Source organism: Coenobita brevimanus, chromosome 64, assembly GCF_032717465.1.
Source record: "Coenobita brevimanus isolate Jiangsu-jjx chromosome 64, ASM3271746v2, whole genome shotgun sequence".
Taxonomy (NCBI): domain Eukaryota; kingdom Metazoa; phylum Arthropoda; class Malacostraca; order Decapoda; family Coenobitidae; genus Coenobita; species Coenobita brevimanus.
In genome coordinates this window covers 25,998,379-26,014,097 of record NC_137017.1, presented here as the reverse complement: position 1 = coordinate 26,014,097, position 15,719 = coordinate 25,998,379, and the positions used below count along the sequence as shown (strand labels likewise).

Here is a 15,719-nt window from a genome sequence, read left to right as displayed (position 1 = left end):
ACCGTTTGTTCTCATAATTGAATCTCTTCCCTCACGCCTTACCTTCAGCCCACTCGCCAAGTTTGATATTATTTGGTTAAAATATTTAATTTGGTCTTACTAGGTCATAATTTGACCTTGCCCTGTGACTTTGACATTTGAACTATTGTTCTCATGTATAAAAAGGCAGCTCTTTGGCTCGCTCTCAACCCTTCAACCAAGTGTGGGTAAAACTGAATAATACTGTTTGAGTAAATATGTTCGCGCACACACACACACACACACACACACACACACACACACACACACACACACACACACACACACACACACACACACACACACACACACACACACACACACACACACACACACACACACACACACACACACACACACACACACACACACACACACACACACACACACACACACACACACACACACACACACATGGATAGAAACGGAACACCCGCCCTCGCCTCCCAAAAGTGAGTGTAATCAATAAAGGTCTTCTTCATCATAAATCTACTAAATCTTTAAACTTGTATACCCAAATGAAACCTGGTTGCAGGGATGCAGCACTAAAAACAATAATAATGATAATGATAATAATAATAATAATAATAATAATAATAATAATAATAATAATAATAATGATAATAATAGTAATAATAATAATAGTAATAAAAATAATAATAATAATAATAATAATAATGATAATAATAATAACAATACCTTAATAAATGATGATGAGCTAAGGATAACTGGAGGGAGGAGTGGAAACGAGCAATTTTGAAAATTTATAGGCTTCGCTTTTACTTTGAACCTACTAAAAATAGACAGTAGCAGAACCTGAGGTATGCTCTATTCACTTCACTGTGGCCCAAAATTGCCATCCCTCCATTTTGAATGCTGAGTTATAACAATGAATTCACACTAGAATATGATACCAGTCGCGAAGAAGTACTACAGAAAATACGTAGAACCACTGTACAGTACTGTCTCATTCTGCCCCTGAACTACATGAAATAAGCCCCCCAAAGACCTTGGTGAGTGGGGCTGAAGAGAAAGGGTGAGACTATTACTGTTACCTATAGTTTAACAGGATTGAGGTTCGTTGTAGACCAGAAATCTGTGTATGGTAGCACAACCAAGAGTGGCCTGGTTACTGAGGTCCGGTATCAACATTTTTTTTTTTTTTTTGTTCTAGGATACAAAGGGAAGGGACCTAAAATCTTGGACACTAACATGTTTTGCCTTGGCTCTTAGGCCTACTCCATTGTGTGTAACGTGGGACAATGAAATGTTGGCTTGGGTACTGGTTACCTAAATATGCCGGGGACAGCTATTCCTGAGAGTGGGAAGGTTTGGAATGTATGAAATGGTCGGGATTATACAATCACATGGGCTTTGATGTAACATATAAGACCCATAACAATGCGTTGATTTTCAGTCGATTTCTACTGCAGCACAAGTAGATCAGCTATGTCTGTTTATTATGTTTGTGTCCAAGCCGACTGTGTATGTGACGTTTGGCAATGAAAGGTATTCTGGTTAAGGTCCTCAAGCCAGTGTACATACGGTAGCACATCAGTCGGGGTAGGGGTGGACGAGGATTCATAAAGCTTTACCAGTCGACATCGTCCTTACCATAGTATATTTTACATGACAAGGTGCACACACAGAGGTGGCATGGTTTCTGTGACATTCCATCTGCCATCTTTGATGCGCAATAGTTGAATCGACAGAACCAATTCAGTCAAAGGCAAGCTAATTTAGCATAGCATCTGTCAGTACACCAGGAATGCAACAAGATGAAATCATATTTAAATTATTAATCATATTTCATCCTTCCTTTCTTACAGAGAAAGTTTTAACAGCCGACCTGACCCCCAGTGTCATCAAGCAGACTGCCCTCCTGCTCAGACCAGGTTACATGCAGCCTCCGGTAAGGGTCCCTCTGTCCTGCGTAGAACCACCATGAGAAGGTTATGTGACCGCCGTCCTACCCACAACCACAAATTGTGGCCACGATCGTACACACAACCATGAACGGCAGTAACAGCCAATCCAGAACCATGGTGATTCCTTGAAACAGCTTGGCCAAGTGCAGAGCATCCTATCAGCCTCTCAAAGTGGCCATTTACATCGTCCCTTGCCTTTCTCTTTGTGGTGTGCTTTTTCATTAAATATATTCTTGTTGTATGCATGGGATGGAAGTTGCCAGCAAGAGAACAGGCTAAATATTTCCAGACCTTATCTACTACAGTTCGGTGCCGTATCATATACTTCATTCTTACTGCTACCAGACATGGGTATTCACTATATGAGGAGAGACTCTTTGAATTTGCAAGGGTTGCATAGCACTCATTAACATCTTCACTGTGAAAGGTTTCCCTCTGAGCCGAGTATAATTCCTAAATTGTGGCCTGATTAAAATGAAAACGACGCCACAGTACTGAAGAGATTTAGTGACATCCTTCGTTAGTGTATGTGTGTGGTTTCTTAACTGCAAAAACCATTCCTGAGGTCCACTAATACATCAGTCACACACTTCAACAAAAGGTTATTCAGCAGCAGCCCTCAGATGCCATCACGTGGGCACCAGCAGGCACTGATAGAGGGATATCTTCACGCAATGGCACCGATACACCCAGACGACAGAACAACGTGACCATACAAAAGCTCCTTACCTCTCTCACTCTATCGCGAAAGGAAAATGGTAAGCTGCAGCTTCAATACAAAGCCATGCTCCTGGAGACAGAGCTTAAGTTTTCCTTTCTCAGGTCTGCAAATAAACCGACCTTTCACTCTCCCTCACTGAAGACAGAGACACATCCTGGTCCACAAAGATACATATACCGAACATGCAAAACCCACATTGCATGCAGACATTGGACAGTCCTGTGCAGCACTGCAAGGAATGGTTGTACCTTAGCTGTGCCAATCACACACACACACACACACACACACACACACACACACACACACACACACACACACACACACACACACACACACACACACACACACACACACACACACACACACACACACACACACACACACACACACACACACACACACACACACACAACACTGTATAGTGTACATGTAGCTGTAGCAAAACTCAAAACAATAGGTCACACACACACACACACACACACACACACACACACACACACACACACACACACACACACACACACACACACACACACACACACACACACTTAACACTGTACAGTGTACACGTATCTGTAGCAAAACTCAAAGTAACTGGTCACACACACACACACACACACACACACACACACACACACACACACACACACACACACACACACACACACACACACACACACACACACACACACACACACACACAAGAGAACCTCGTAAATGACCACCCTAACACGACCCTCATGCAAAGAAAACGAAGTCGCCTCCATCCCGACCTCTCCTTGCGTCCCGCTACATATGCCGTTCAGTGTCCATTCTACCACTGTAACTCTGCTGCAACCACCAGGACCAGAACTGTGCACAAAACGAGTAATTTCCCAACACTGCACAATATCCCTCAATAAGATCCCTCCTCTTCCATCCACAACATTGCTTCACAAACATATACATAAAATAACACCCACCTGACCCATCTAGAACTTGTATCGAAACAGCATCCTTCATCACCTCCTGTTGGACCTACATCCCACTGAAGTTGCCCTATCCAGAGGGAGACAAGTAAACCTAGCCAGACTACGATGTGGCCACAACCGATCTCTCTTTCAATATCAACACAAAATACAGCTCCTAAACAAGCAACTATGAGCCTACGTTATGCGACCCATCACACCACAAAACATTTGCCTCAAGCACCTCATTCACGTAACATAAACATTCCTTCAACATTACTTCGATAAAGATCTCTGGGAGCGTGCAACTGAAGTACCTCGTTCCTTGCAGCCCACTGAGTTCACGTTCAGAAGAGACTAGGGTCACAGCAGCAGTAATAACATATTTTGCTTTGGATATCACATTCAAATTTAGCGTAATATTATCTTGGGCGTTTGAAAGTTTCTGATGACATTGAAGATTGTGGAAGCAGTAGAGGTGGTCGTGTTGAAGATGCTTGTAGAAAGGGTTGATGGGGAAATAAGGGTGAAGTTATAATGACAGTTATGATAATTATGATGGTGATGATGATGATAGACGGGGCTTGTGGAAGATATGATGATCCTTAAGCTGCCAAAGGTTAGGTTTGGTCAGGTCAGTTTAGATTAAGTTAGATTAGGTTAAATTAGGTTTGTTGGTGTTGCAAATACTAAAATAGTAATTATATTAGTTTATAGATGAAATGCAAAATAATTATGGTGGAGGTGGTGCTAGATGTAATGATTGTGATGCTAAATTATCGATAGTTTTTGAATGGTGATGCTGATAATGGGACTGGTGGTATTGAGGATGATAATTTGGTGTTGGATTGGCTAATAAAGTAAGACTTTGGTGGTGGTGCTGCTGATGGTAATGCTGACGAAGCCTAAAGTAGAGGGGCCGGAGTGTGTGAATAATGATGATGATGATGATGATTATGGTGATGATGATGATGATGATGAGGATGGTCATTTTATTGGTTAATTGGATAATAATGATGAAGATTTAATGAAAAAAAGGTAACTTCCATGCTATTTACCAGTGATTTATTCCTTTACCTTTAGGATGTCTTAAATTTCTTTTGTTGCACCTCCAGATAATTTTATTTTACTGACGGAAGACTTCTCGTACTGAAGAGATTAAGGATTTTTTTTTTCTAACCAGTCCATTTCAAAATGTCTCCCCCACGCTATACAGAGTCGTCCATTGCTGGCAAGAATGAAAAATTAAATGTCAGGAGTGGCAGAGATTAGTTTACTTTCCGCAGCACTGATAAAGTTATGGACATCAGATTCTTTGCATCGTCTCGAACGTGGGTGGGTTGACGGCAGAACTCTCAGGTGGGAAAGGCATGAAACTTACACGCAACAGTTAGAGCCCCATAGATGAACAGAGACTTTTCCTATCCAGTAAAACGTTACCGAAAGCGTAGGTCGAAGTTCTACTCTTGAATGACCTAGATTACGGTAGCCTTGCCTTTACTCTCCGGATGAGACACTAATTATGGGATTCAGTAATGTACAGTCGGAGTCAATAGTCTTATCGTCTCTTCTGGTATTCTCTACATGGACTTGTAAAATTAATGTGGAAAATCATCAACAAAGTCATTGATGACTTTATGTAGCTATAGATCAGCGGTATTACTGTTGGTCCAGCGGATTTATCACATTAATTTTCAGAATCCAAGGAGAGAAAAACAAGAGTGGCGACAGAACTTTTGATTCTGACCATACGTGAAGATAAGAGATCATTATCGTCATTATCTGTGCCGCCGATAAGAATAATCATGAACTGTATCTAAGTTAAAAAAAAAAAAAAAAAAGTATTTTGAGCGATGTATATTTGTACATATCGACAACGAAGAAATTATTTGATAATGGCAAGTGTACAGTATTATGTCCTGATGGTAGGATTTGTGCTTGGGTATGTGCGGGATCAATGTTTACTGCTGTGTGAAGGTTGATCTATCTATCTATCTATTGCCAGACGCCACAATCCCGTAAAGGGTGGCCATTTGACTTTGAGTTAGTTGTTTTACGGGGAGGGGCACTAACCCTCCACCAACCCACTTGTTGACACGTAGGGAGCACGTATGGTTTGGTTATATAGTTACCACCCAGCGTTGTAAATGGTTTCGTGGCTTACAGGAAACCATTTGGCTTGTCACTCAATGTAAAGCCACCTGTAAAGGAAAGAAAAGCAATAAGAAGTGACAGGAAAGATGGGAGAAATAGGAAGAGAGAAGGGGAGGCACAGAAAAAGAATGATAAAGGCTAGGGAAGTAGGCAGCACTACATCGAATGAGTGGATGATGGTCGCCACCACCTACCACTAATGCTTGGTATTAAATAATGGGTTGTATTCCAGGTGGCATAGGAAGCTTCGTAACACCTCTTCCTTAGCGACTTATTCTGCACATTTCACCTCAATAACCTCTTCAGCGGTGTAAACTGCATTGATATTTTAGCGAAATAAATACTATATACGAGATGCATGTATCAGAGAGTGCAACATCTTCACTCTACAACAGGTCTAAATGCCAGTCCAAACGGCCACTGGGCACCTGTGGTTTTGAAGTGTGGTGATGAAACTGTGTTGGAAATTACACCTGTAGACATTGTAACTGATGCATCTGCCGGGCTTCTGGTTACCATTTCTAGTGTGATTTGTCACGTTGCCTCGAAGCTGATGAACAGATTGCTGAGACACGACACATACCCACTGACTGAGTGACCGAACCCTTGAGCCGGCCATGTATCCTTTACCTTTGACCTCTCAGAATCAAATTAATTCATCTTTCCCTGACCCTTAACCCATCCACCGAGTTTGGTTCAGATTGGATCAAAAGTATTTCAGCTCATTTTACCCTATGATTTTGACTTCTGATCTATCGTTTGAAATTTGGATAGATAATTTTATCCTCAACTACCTTTAAACCCTTTCACCAGGTTTGATCCAAACTGAATTAATCTTACTTGAATTAATGGTTTGAAACTTTGACATTTGCCTGTGGCCTTTACCGGTGACCAATTGCCCTCAAAATTAAGTCGCTTCATCCTTTCTTGTCTCCCAACCCTTTCACGAAGCTTGGTAAAAACTGGAATAAAACTATTCGAGTTGCCCCTGCCCTTGAAATGTGACGTATGACCTTCTGGGGGCCAAAAATTAATCACCTATTCATTTATTGGTACCCAGTCATTCTTCCAAATTCTATGTAATTCATTCCGATACTTTTTTATAATATTACCAGCCAGACAGACAGACAAACAGAACTAAACACATAACTTCGTTCTTTCTCGCGCGATTGTAGCAAGACATCAGTAAGGCATAACATCAAAACAAATCGCTCAAGGGGAAGTGCGACGAAGCCTCCCTTGCCACGATAAGCTTGATGCATGGTTATAGCAGATGTGGCGTTGTGCTGTGTGTGGGAAAACAAGTACAGAGTTACATTTGAGGGAAAATGGTAGGTTAGGTTAAGGTAGGTCAGGCTAGGTTACGGTAGGTTGGGTTGTTAGGCTGGCGTAGGTTAGGCTAAGTTGATTTAAGCTCAGTTAGGTTTAGTTAAGTTGCTTTAGGTTTGGTTGGGTCAGATTATTATTATCATTTTTTTAAAGTTAGGTATGAATTAGTCAGGCTTGGTTAAGATAGCCTAGATTAGCTTAGATTTAGCAATGTTTGATTAGTTTAAGTGAGATTAGGTTAAGCTGAGTCAGAGTGAGGGAGGTAGAGTTCTAGCTATCGTAGTATTCAGTCGGTTTTAGTAGGGTAGGTTAGGTTGGGTTAGATTAGTTTCGACTGGGTCAGCCTCAACGGCCATGTATCCTATGATGTGTACAGACAACTCTCATGTTTAATCTGTAAAACAAACTTCTCAAATTATTGATAAATTATAGGTAGAGACAAAGAGCAGCCAACTTTCTGAATTTATTGTCTTTCATGTTCTGATGATAAATATACAACATATGTAAATCTGTCATGGTCATAAACACTTTGTAAATATTAAAACGCTTTCTCAAACATCATGTATATTATTCAACCCATTATATTAGGCGAGGAAACCCATTAGACGATTTAGTACGGTACCATTATTTGCAGTTACCGACAGACAATGTTATGTAGCTAACGAGAGATGTCTCATGGCAAAGGTTTTAGTTGATTTTGTTTTAAACTCCCTGAAGTGGGACGCCTTTACGTGGTGGCATCGACACAACCGGCTGGTTCCGCTGCCTGGATATATAGTCTTCCCTCATTCCCCTCCAAATCCACCTCCAAAAGAGGATGGTAGACTGCAGGAGAAGAGTAGCCAGCCTGCAGTCCACTGGGTTCAAAGTTGAGCCTGGGGTTGCCACTACTACAACTAACACCCATCATCACGAGACATCTTTTTTCAACGTGAGTATCATTTTCTTGTTTAAAAAAAAATGGCATCGTTCTAAAGGTATTAACCCTTCCCTGCGAGATATCTCCTAACTTGAATGCAATCGCTTGGCAGTAGCAATATGAGAAGAGAGATGGCATTGTCAGATAAAGATTAATAGATACTTTGTTCACTTTGACAAGGCTTAAAATTGCCATCTCTTCATTCTGAATGCTCAGATGTAAGAGGAAATTAGCTCTAGAAAATACCGGTAATGCTATCAACGAAGAAGTTCCATGAAATGGATGTTGAACCGCAATATTTTCTTCTTCTAATAGCAAGCTACAGGGAATAAGCAGCAAACGGATGAAAAGCTCTGCCTAGTTACGGTAAATGATATATAAATTCTTTTACCATCACCAAGACAACAGCATCATTTAAACTGAATAACATCACCTGATAAATAATTATCAGCAAAATAAATGAAGCACAGGAAAACATATTTGAGTAATTAATCCATTTGTTTATTTGTTATTCCTTTATTCTAAAAATGGTATTTGCAGCAAGCATTTTAACTGATCCAGTGTTGTAGGTTGCCCTAAGCATGGTGGTGTCATTAAATCCTGGCAAGTACTCAACCTGACCTAATCTAACCCAACTTAACCTAACCTAATCTGACTTAGCATAATATTATCTAGCATAATCCGTCCTGAAATAAGCTAACCCGACCTGATTTAACGTAACCGAACTTACCTTGACCTCTTCTTAATCTAATCTAACTTCATCGACCTAACCTAAGCCAGGCTAAACAAAGCTGAACAAAGCCAACCTAATCTATCCAAAACTATCCTAACTTAACATAATCTCTCTAACCTTATCTGATCTAATTGATCTTTACTCAACCAAACTTATCCGAACTCGATAAGCTATGCATCTTATTACTGCCTCCATTAAACAAGAATGTATTAAGATTCTCAAGAAAAGCAAGAGAAATATGAAAGCAGCGAAGGTATGTTTCCAGATTTTTTTTTTTTTTTAACATCCATCCATCCATCATCCAATCCTACGCTGCCCCATGAGGAGCGTAGGAGCCCGGGGCTAGGCAAGTTTGTCCTAACATTTAAGATGAGAGTGACCAGCCTCACTCATCCCTGAGTGGCATTACGTGAGCCATAAACCCTAACCATCCCTTGGATATAAACCTTCACCAGCTCAGTCCGACTGAAGCACCGTATTTACCCACTAAACCGCCAGGCGCCAAAATTTGGTTAAATGGTTACCACTCAGCTTAGTAAATGGTTTCCTGGTGTACAGGAAACCATTTGGCTTGTCACGCAGTGTAGAGTCACCCATAGGCAGAGAGAAGAGGAAAGAATAAAGGAAAGAAAGACAGAAAAGGGATTGTAAAGTCACCTGTAAGCAGAAGAACGAGGAAAGAATGAAGGAAAGAAAGACAGAAGAGGATGAAGGAAAGAAGGTGGAGGAGGGGAGAGGGAAGACCCGAGAGCAACACTACATCGAGTGAGTATATAAAAAGGAAGCACAGATTTTAGGCGCAGCTTCAGCTAACCCTTCGTCTGTTGGAATTTATTTTAACTGAATTATTATTACCGGTATTATTATTATTATTTTCAACTTTTTCCTGAATCTAATACCTCAGTTTGTCTCTAATATTTTCTATTTAAATTTCCTTCAACTTAACAAAAATTTCCTGGCATTAGGCTGGATAAAATGCTATTAAACAAATATATTCAACTTAGGCGTGGCACCTCGTTGTCAAAGAGTGATGATAAATATACAACATATGGCTGCGGATCGCGTTCTAGAGTAAGACTAGAACTTAGCACAAAATGACCACTGGCAAGTAAGGGGCTAGAAGAAGGTTGAAAATATTGATACTGATTATTTTCGTAATGGCATAAATCGTGTATAAAATAGATTAATATCGTGTGAAAATAGTTTTGATATCATAACCAAGTACTCGCTGAACAACGTTTTGCTTCGATTTTGCCGCCAAAAAAAACAAAAAAACAAAAAAAAGTATTAATGCAATTTCTCAAACACTGTGAAAGTTAGACGGTCTTTAAAACTGCACTTTCCATATTTGCGGTTAATTCGAAGCATAACATTGTTCAGTACGTACTTAATATAATGTCAGAGTTATTGCACATGATATTTATCTGTTAAAAGCAATTTATACTGATACTATGAACATTTTTACTGTCTATATTTTCAGCTTCCTGTAGGCCCGAACTTGCGAGTGGTCAACTGACAATGTTAATGATCTCGATGCATTCCAAAGACAAGCCCAAGCTCTTTTCTTCTTCTTCTTCTTCTTTTCTTCTTCTCCTTCCTTTTCTTTCTTCTTCTTCTTCTTCTTCTTCTTATTTTTCTCCTTCTCGTTTTTTTTTCCTTCTCCTTTTTCTACTATTAGTTCTTTTTCTCTCTTCCTTCCTTCTTCTTTTCTTCTCCTTCTTTCTTCTCCTTTTTCTTCTTCTTCTTCTTCTTCTTTTCCTTCCTCTTCCAAGGCGATATATACTAACAACTGAACACTGCAATTTACGACAACAATGTATCGGCAACATATCTTCCAGGTAATACTCTCATATTTCTCTGTTTTAGACTTGATGGCCGCGTTCTTTAAACTGAGAAGCCCAAACATTCTGAGGGTCACTTGTAGAACACTGTTGAGCATTGGTACTGACAGACACAAGCATCATCCCAAAGTCTGACGAACACATAGCGGAAAAATCGAATAATCTGAAAAGCGCGCAGGTAGAGATGGGATTTTCTCTGTATTGCGCCTGTCGTAAATTATCTTCAGACGAAATTGGGAAGTGTTGTTTCGTTGACTTTACGTCCATACTTAAAGTCGATTGAAAAGTATCGGTACACACTACACACGAAACAATCTGAAAACCACAGATGAAGAGTGTTGCAAAATTCCTGATGATTGTACCCCACGTTGGTGCACACTGGATTTCTTGAGGAAGCCATACATACACCTTCCTTGACATTTCCAATACTCTTTTAACACTGACCTGGCCTAAAATGGACATCTTCTTCTTCTCGCATGATGAGTTGTGACAAGAGATTAACACTAGAATGAGGTGCAAGTCACGAAGAAGTACTACGGAAATTATGTCGAGTCGTAGAGTTGTCTTTTTTTTTTTTTTTTTTTTTTTTGCCACTGAGCTAAGGGAAATATGCCGCAAAAGGACGAAAATCTAGGCCAGGTTAACCTGAAATGAGTATAGCCAGTATTGTTAATATGCACAGGTTTTGATAACATTAGATTTATCACCTCGGGATATAACAAGATTTATAGTTCATTCAGGATATCATTGTCCCCTCATGTCCGATATTTTACTGATCTGCTGTTCATTTTTCGCTTTTCCTCTCGCCCCTCACAGCGCTTATCACAAAAGTCAATACATCTTTCAGTGGATGAGGCTTTGTTACACTGGACCTCAGATTTGCCTTCTGTTTCTGACTGTGGGGGGAAAAAATCTTAATGCCCCAGTATCTGAATTTAGTCCTTTTTTTTTTTTTTTCCAGATTGCTACAGCTTTCCAAACGACTACCCTTTCCCAACACCGACACAGTTCAGTCCTTTTTCATTTCAGTATCGTTGTTGTCCCAATTTCTTTTGATATTTGGATAAACAGGTACAAAACTATGAGATACTTAAAGTAGTACAGGACTTTCATAATTATAAGGCTTCACCAAAATCTACGGGACTGGAGCAGTTGGTTTACGAAATTATAAGGGAGTGACTAGCGGACAGGAACACTCTTTGATATACTCCAGTGTGTAAAACTCCTTTATTTCAAGCAAAATCACGTCTCAGAGGCTAGGTGTACTGAATCTATACCTATCCATTTGCTGGCTCAATGAGGCTGTTATTCCCCGCTAAGTAGGATACTCGTGCAACTCTCATTTTGTGAAAGACTCACTTCATGTTGCACTTCTAGACAGGTTGGCGTTCAGGGCTTTTGTTTCATTTGTGTCGTTCTTCCCATCGACTACATCCCCCACCCTCCCCACTCTCCCTCTACCTACCTTTCTATATCTATCTCTCTACCTATCTATTTATCTAGTTCATCGCACTCATGCATCTGTCTCTATCTTCTATCATTATATCAATAGCCGCTGCTACTGTATACTGAACTCTCAGACTACATCTTTTCCCCATCACAGTAAACATCCAGCATTTACCTGGCTACAAACTCTCATATTTTTTCTCACCACCTGTCTAACTTGGCGCAGAGTTTTGTCTATTTGCACCTCATTTCATGTAGCTCATTGGCAGAAATAGATAATACTACAGCTCTGAATGCTTTCCACAGCACTGTTTTGTGACTACCATCATATTCTGGTGTTAATGTATTGTCATAACTCACTTTAGTCCAAGTTAGAGTAAATAGGGTACAGTATATTTAGTAAGTTATGTGCATAGCTAACCATTTTTGAAAAGTACGTCTTCTATATTTCTCCTTGCTATTACCTCCACTTTCTCTAGAACTGATTTTAGACAGGGCCTTATATATATATATATATATATATATATATATATATATATATATATATATATATATATATATATATATATATATATATATATATATATAAGCGCCTTCTGAAAATTAAACGCATTTGTTCTTGCTTTTATTTTCGGTATATTGAAAGACGATTTTGGTATAATACTTAACTCTTAAATCAGTACCAGGATATGCTAGTTACTTTTTCTCTGCCACAGATAAATGAAAATATCGAGTTTCTGATGAAGTCACTTCTTATGACGTGGTTACTATGATGGGACGGAAGCATTTTATTGCTCATTCACACCTCTCCAAACAGTGTACTCGTAGCTAAGCACACACACACACACACACACAGGCCAGTCAAAAAAGGGAATGGACGTCAGTTTAGAGCTCAGCATATAACTGTGATATTATTGGGACAGAGATTAGTAGTGCTTCCCAGACTAGGATTTACTGATGCCCCCGGAACACCTACATCATAAAGGTATGTGATCATTTATGTGCTTTGTGCCGCACCCTAGTATTTGAAGGACGTTTTTGTCGGTGGTTCAGTGAAGCAAAGCAACATGGCGGGAGAGGATAAGAAGTAGACCCAGAGCCAAGCTGGGGTCGAAGCCAGGGCGGCCGCCCGTCCGAATCACTGTATCAGATCTCGTTTTCTCAAATAGTTACATCTTCTTTCTGGAAAATTATTAAATGGCGAGGCAAAACTTAAATTAACTGCACACGTTCGACACAAAAATGTCCCAAGTGTTGTGAGTTTACTAACGGAATTCAAGGGACGTAAAAACAATCAATGTATAGTGACGAAGGAAAAATACACAAGTCGTGTGATGTGCCTTACTTATCTATCAGTAATATAAAAACATATACCTGTTATATACACTACTTAGAACTGTAATATCTACCATTAAGTTGTAAATCATTAATATTAACATTTATGTGTCCTCCTTCACACGTAGCATATTATTCCTTAGGTTAAATAATTTATTTTCAATTTCCGAAATTCCGCTTGCCGAGTGGTACAAATCTACACATCCGAAAGCACGGTTTCCGTTTTCCTTCCTCGTACTAGCAGAAACAATTTAAGCAGTGTAAAGAAAATTGCAGGTCATTTAATTACAGAACGAGATTTGGATACCGAAATAATGGAACACGGAAGGATTGGCAACTTTGAATGGGGGAAATGTAGGCCAATTTAGATGACATTTATAAAGTCAAATGGCAGAAGACTTATTGAAAAATGAAGAATAATATACTGTATATATATATATATATATATATATGAAAGGCTTTGAGTCTATTAAGATTACTCTCTCTCTCTCTCTCCTTTATAATGCTTTTTTGCGATATTCTGCGAGTTAAACTGACTTATATTTAATTACCCGAACTTGTAATGACAGAATCTCATTTGCAAGTCTATTTAAGTTTCTTCAGGAGATACCCTCGCCACGCGTTGGAGCGCACTCCTACTTTAACTGTTTTTTTTTTTTTTCTTCTTCTTAGCCGAAATAAAATGCGTCCCTCTTTATCCTTCAGTCCGATGGCGCATTTAAATATATCGTTTATTCTGTGCATTCTTTATTCAGCTGTTATTTATTACTCTGTTTATTCTATTACCAATTATTATGCTACTACTGTACATATTCAACTACTGTTATTCTGCCCTTATTAATTTTGTTATTATTTATCACTCTAGTATTATTTTTGAATTGTTATTGTTCTAATATTGTGCACTCTTATTTATTATTCCATTGTCACTTAAAATACAATTAGGTATTATTCTGCTGTTATTAATTCCACTATTATTTGTTCTCATATTATTACACTACGGTTTTGCATTCAGCTATTATTTATTATACTATCATTTATTACTGCACTTTTATTTATACTGCTATTATTTATTATTCCACTATTCTTCCTGCTCTTATTTTCATTCAACTGTTATTATACTCATTTTCTCTACTAATTCTTTCCACAAGTAGCCGATATTATTCATCTTTAGAAGGAATTCTAGAGCTACAGTTCTTTTACAAGGTCTTTTTTTTTTTATATAATGGTAAGAAAGTAGCATGGAAAAACTAAACTATTATTTCATCATAGCGAAGCGGGTAATAATCGGCCAATAATAGATATTTTAATAGTTTTTCTGTAGGTGGTATCTCAGAGCGGAATTACATCGATTGGCGTAGGCCGGAATGAAGTGCAAATTTCGTACTCTCTGCTAAAGGGTTAAGATGCAATCACTGAAGTACACACACACACACACACACACACACACACACACACACACACACACACACACACACACACACACACACACACACACACACACACACACACACACAAACTCTCTCTCTCTCTCTCTCTCTCTCTCTCTCTCTCTCTCTCTCACTACTTAGCTTTTCCTTAGGGCCAAAACGCCTCCTGCCTACCAAGAGATGACGCATACCTCCCAGAATAAGATTAGAAGTGTTTTATAACGTCTTGTGGAATATCAAAGTAGCTTAATGTAATGAACTAAAAAGGGTAAGGCTACTCTGTTCCATATGAGAGAGAGAGAGATTTAGGTTAAGCGTGTTTAGCTTCGTGTACTGATACAGAAGGGGAGATTTTAAGCCGTATACTTAAACATTTCCTCCCATTGATGAGGAAGAGAATTCTTAGCTGAATTGGTATTCTTTATTTTTTTTTTTCTTTGTGAGTTACTCGAAGGGAAGGATTTTTCCTTCGGGCCGCAAAAATTATTGGAACTTAAGGGAATTGTGACCTGTAAAAAAAAAAAAAAAAATCCTCCACAATTATGGTGTATTCTGTTGTGGTTCATTGTCTTGTGTATATATGAAAAGTTGAAGTAACGGCCATACCACGTTGAGTACACCGCTTCCCGTCCGAGCAGCGAAGTTAAGCAACGTTGGGTCTGGTTAGTACTTGGATGGGTGACCGCCTGGGAACACCAGATGCTGTTGGCATAACGTCCTCCCTACATGTCAAGTGGGGTTGGTGGAGGATTAGTGCCCCTCCCTGTAAAACAATTAGCTCTAAGCCCTTGGCCACCCCGTTTGGGATACAAGGCGTCTGGCAATGAATGAATGATGAAGAAATTCACTGTACAATTTTATTAATAAATCTTACAACGCTATACTGTTCTTTAAGCACTTACTGTATCTATTTAAAATGTT

At 39.2% G+C, this 15,719-nt stretch overlaps 1 non-coding gene across 1 annotated transcript; it reads left to right on the top strand.

The window, feature by feature from the left end:
• The first annotated feature begins 15,390 nt into the window (after nucleotides 1-15,390).
• LOC145404768 (5S ribosomal RNA) lies at nucleotides 15,391-15,509 on the top strand. Its single transcript, XR_013898225.1, has one exon. It is a non-coding gene; the product is annotated as a 5S ribosomal RNA (ribosomal RNA).
• The last annotated feature ends 210 nt before the right edge of the window (nucleotides 15,510-15,719 follow it).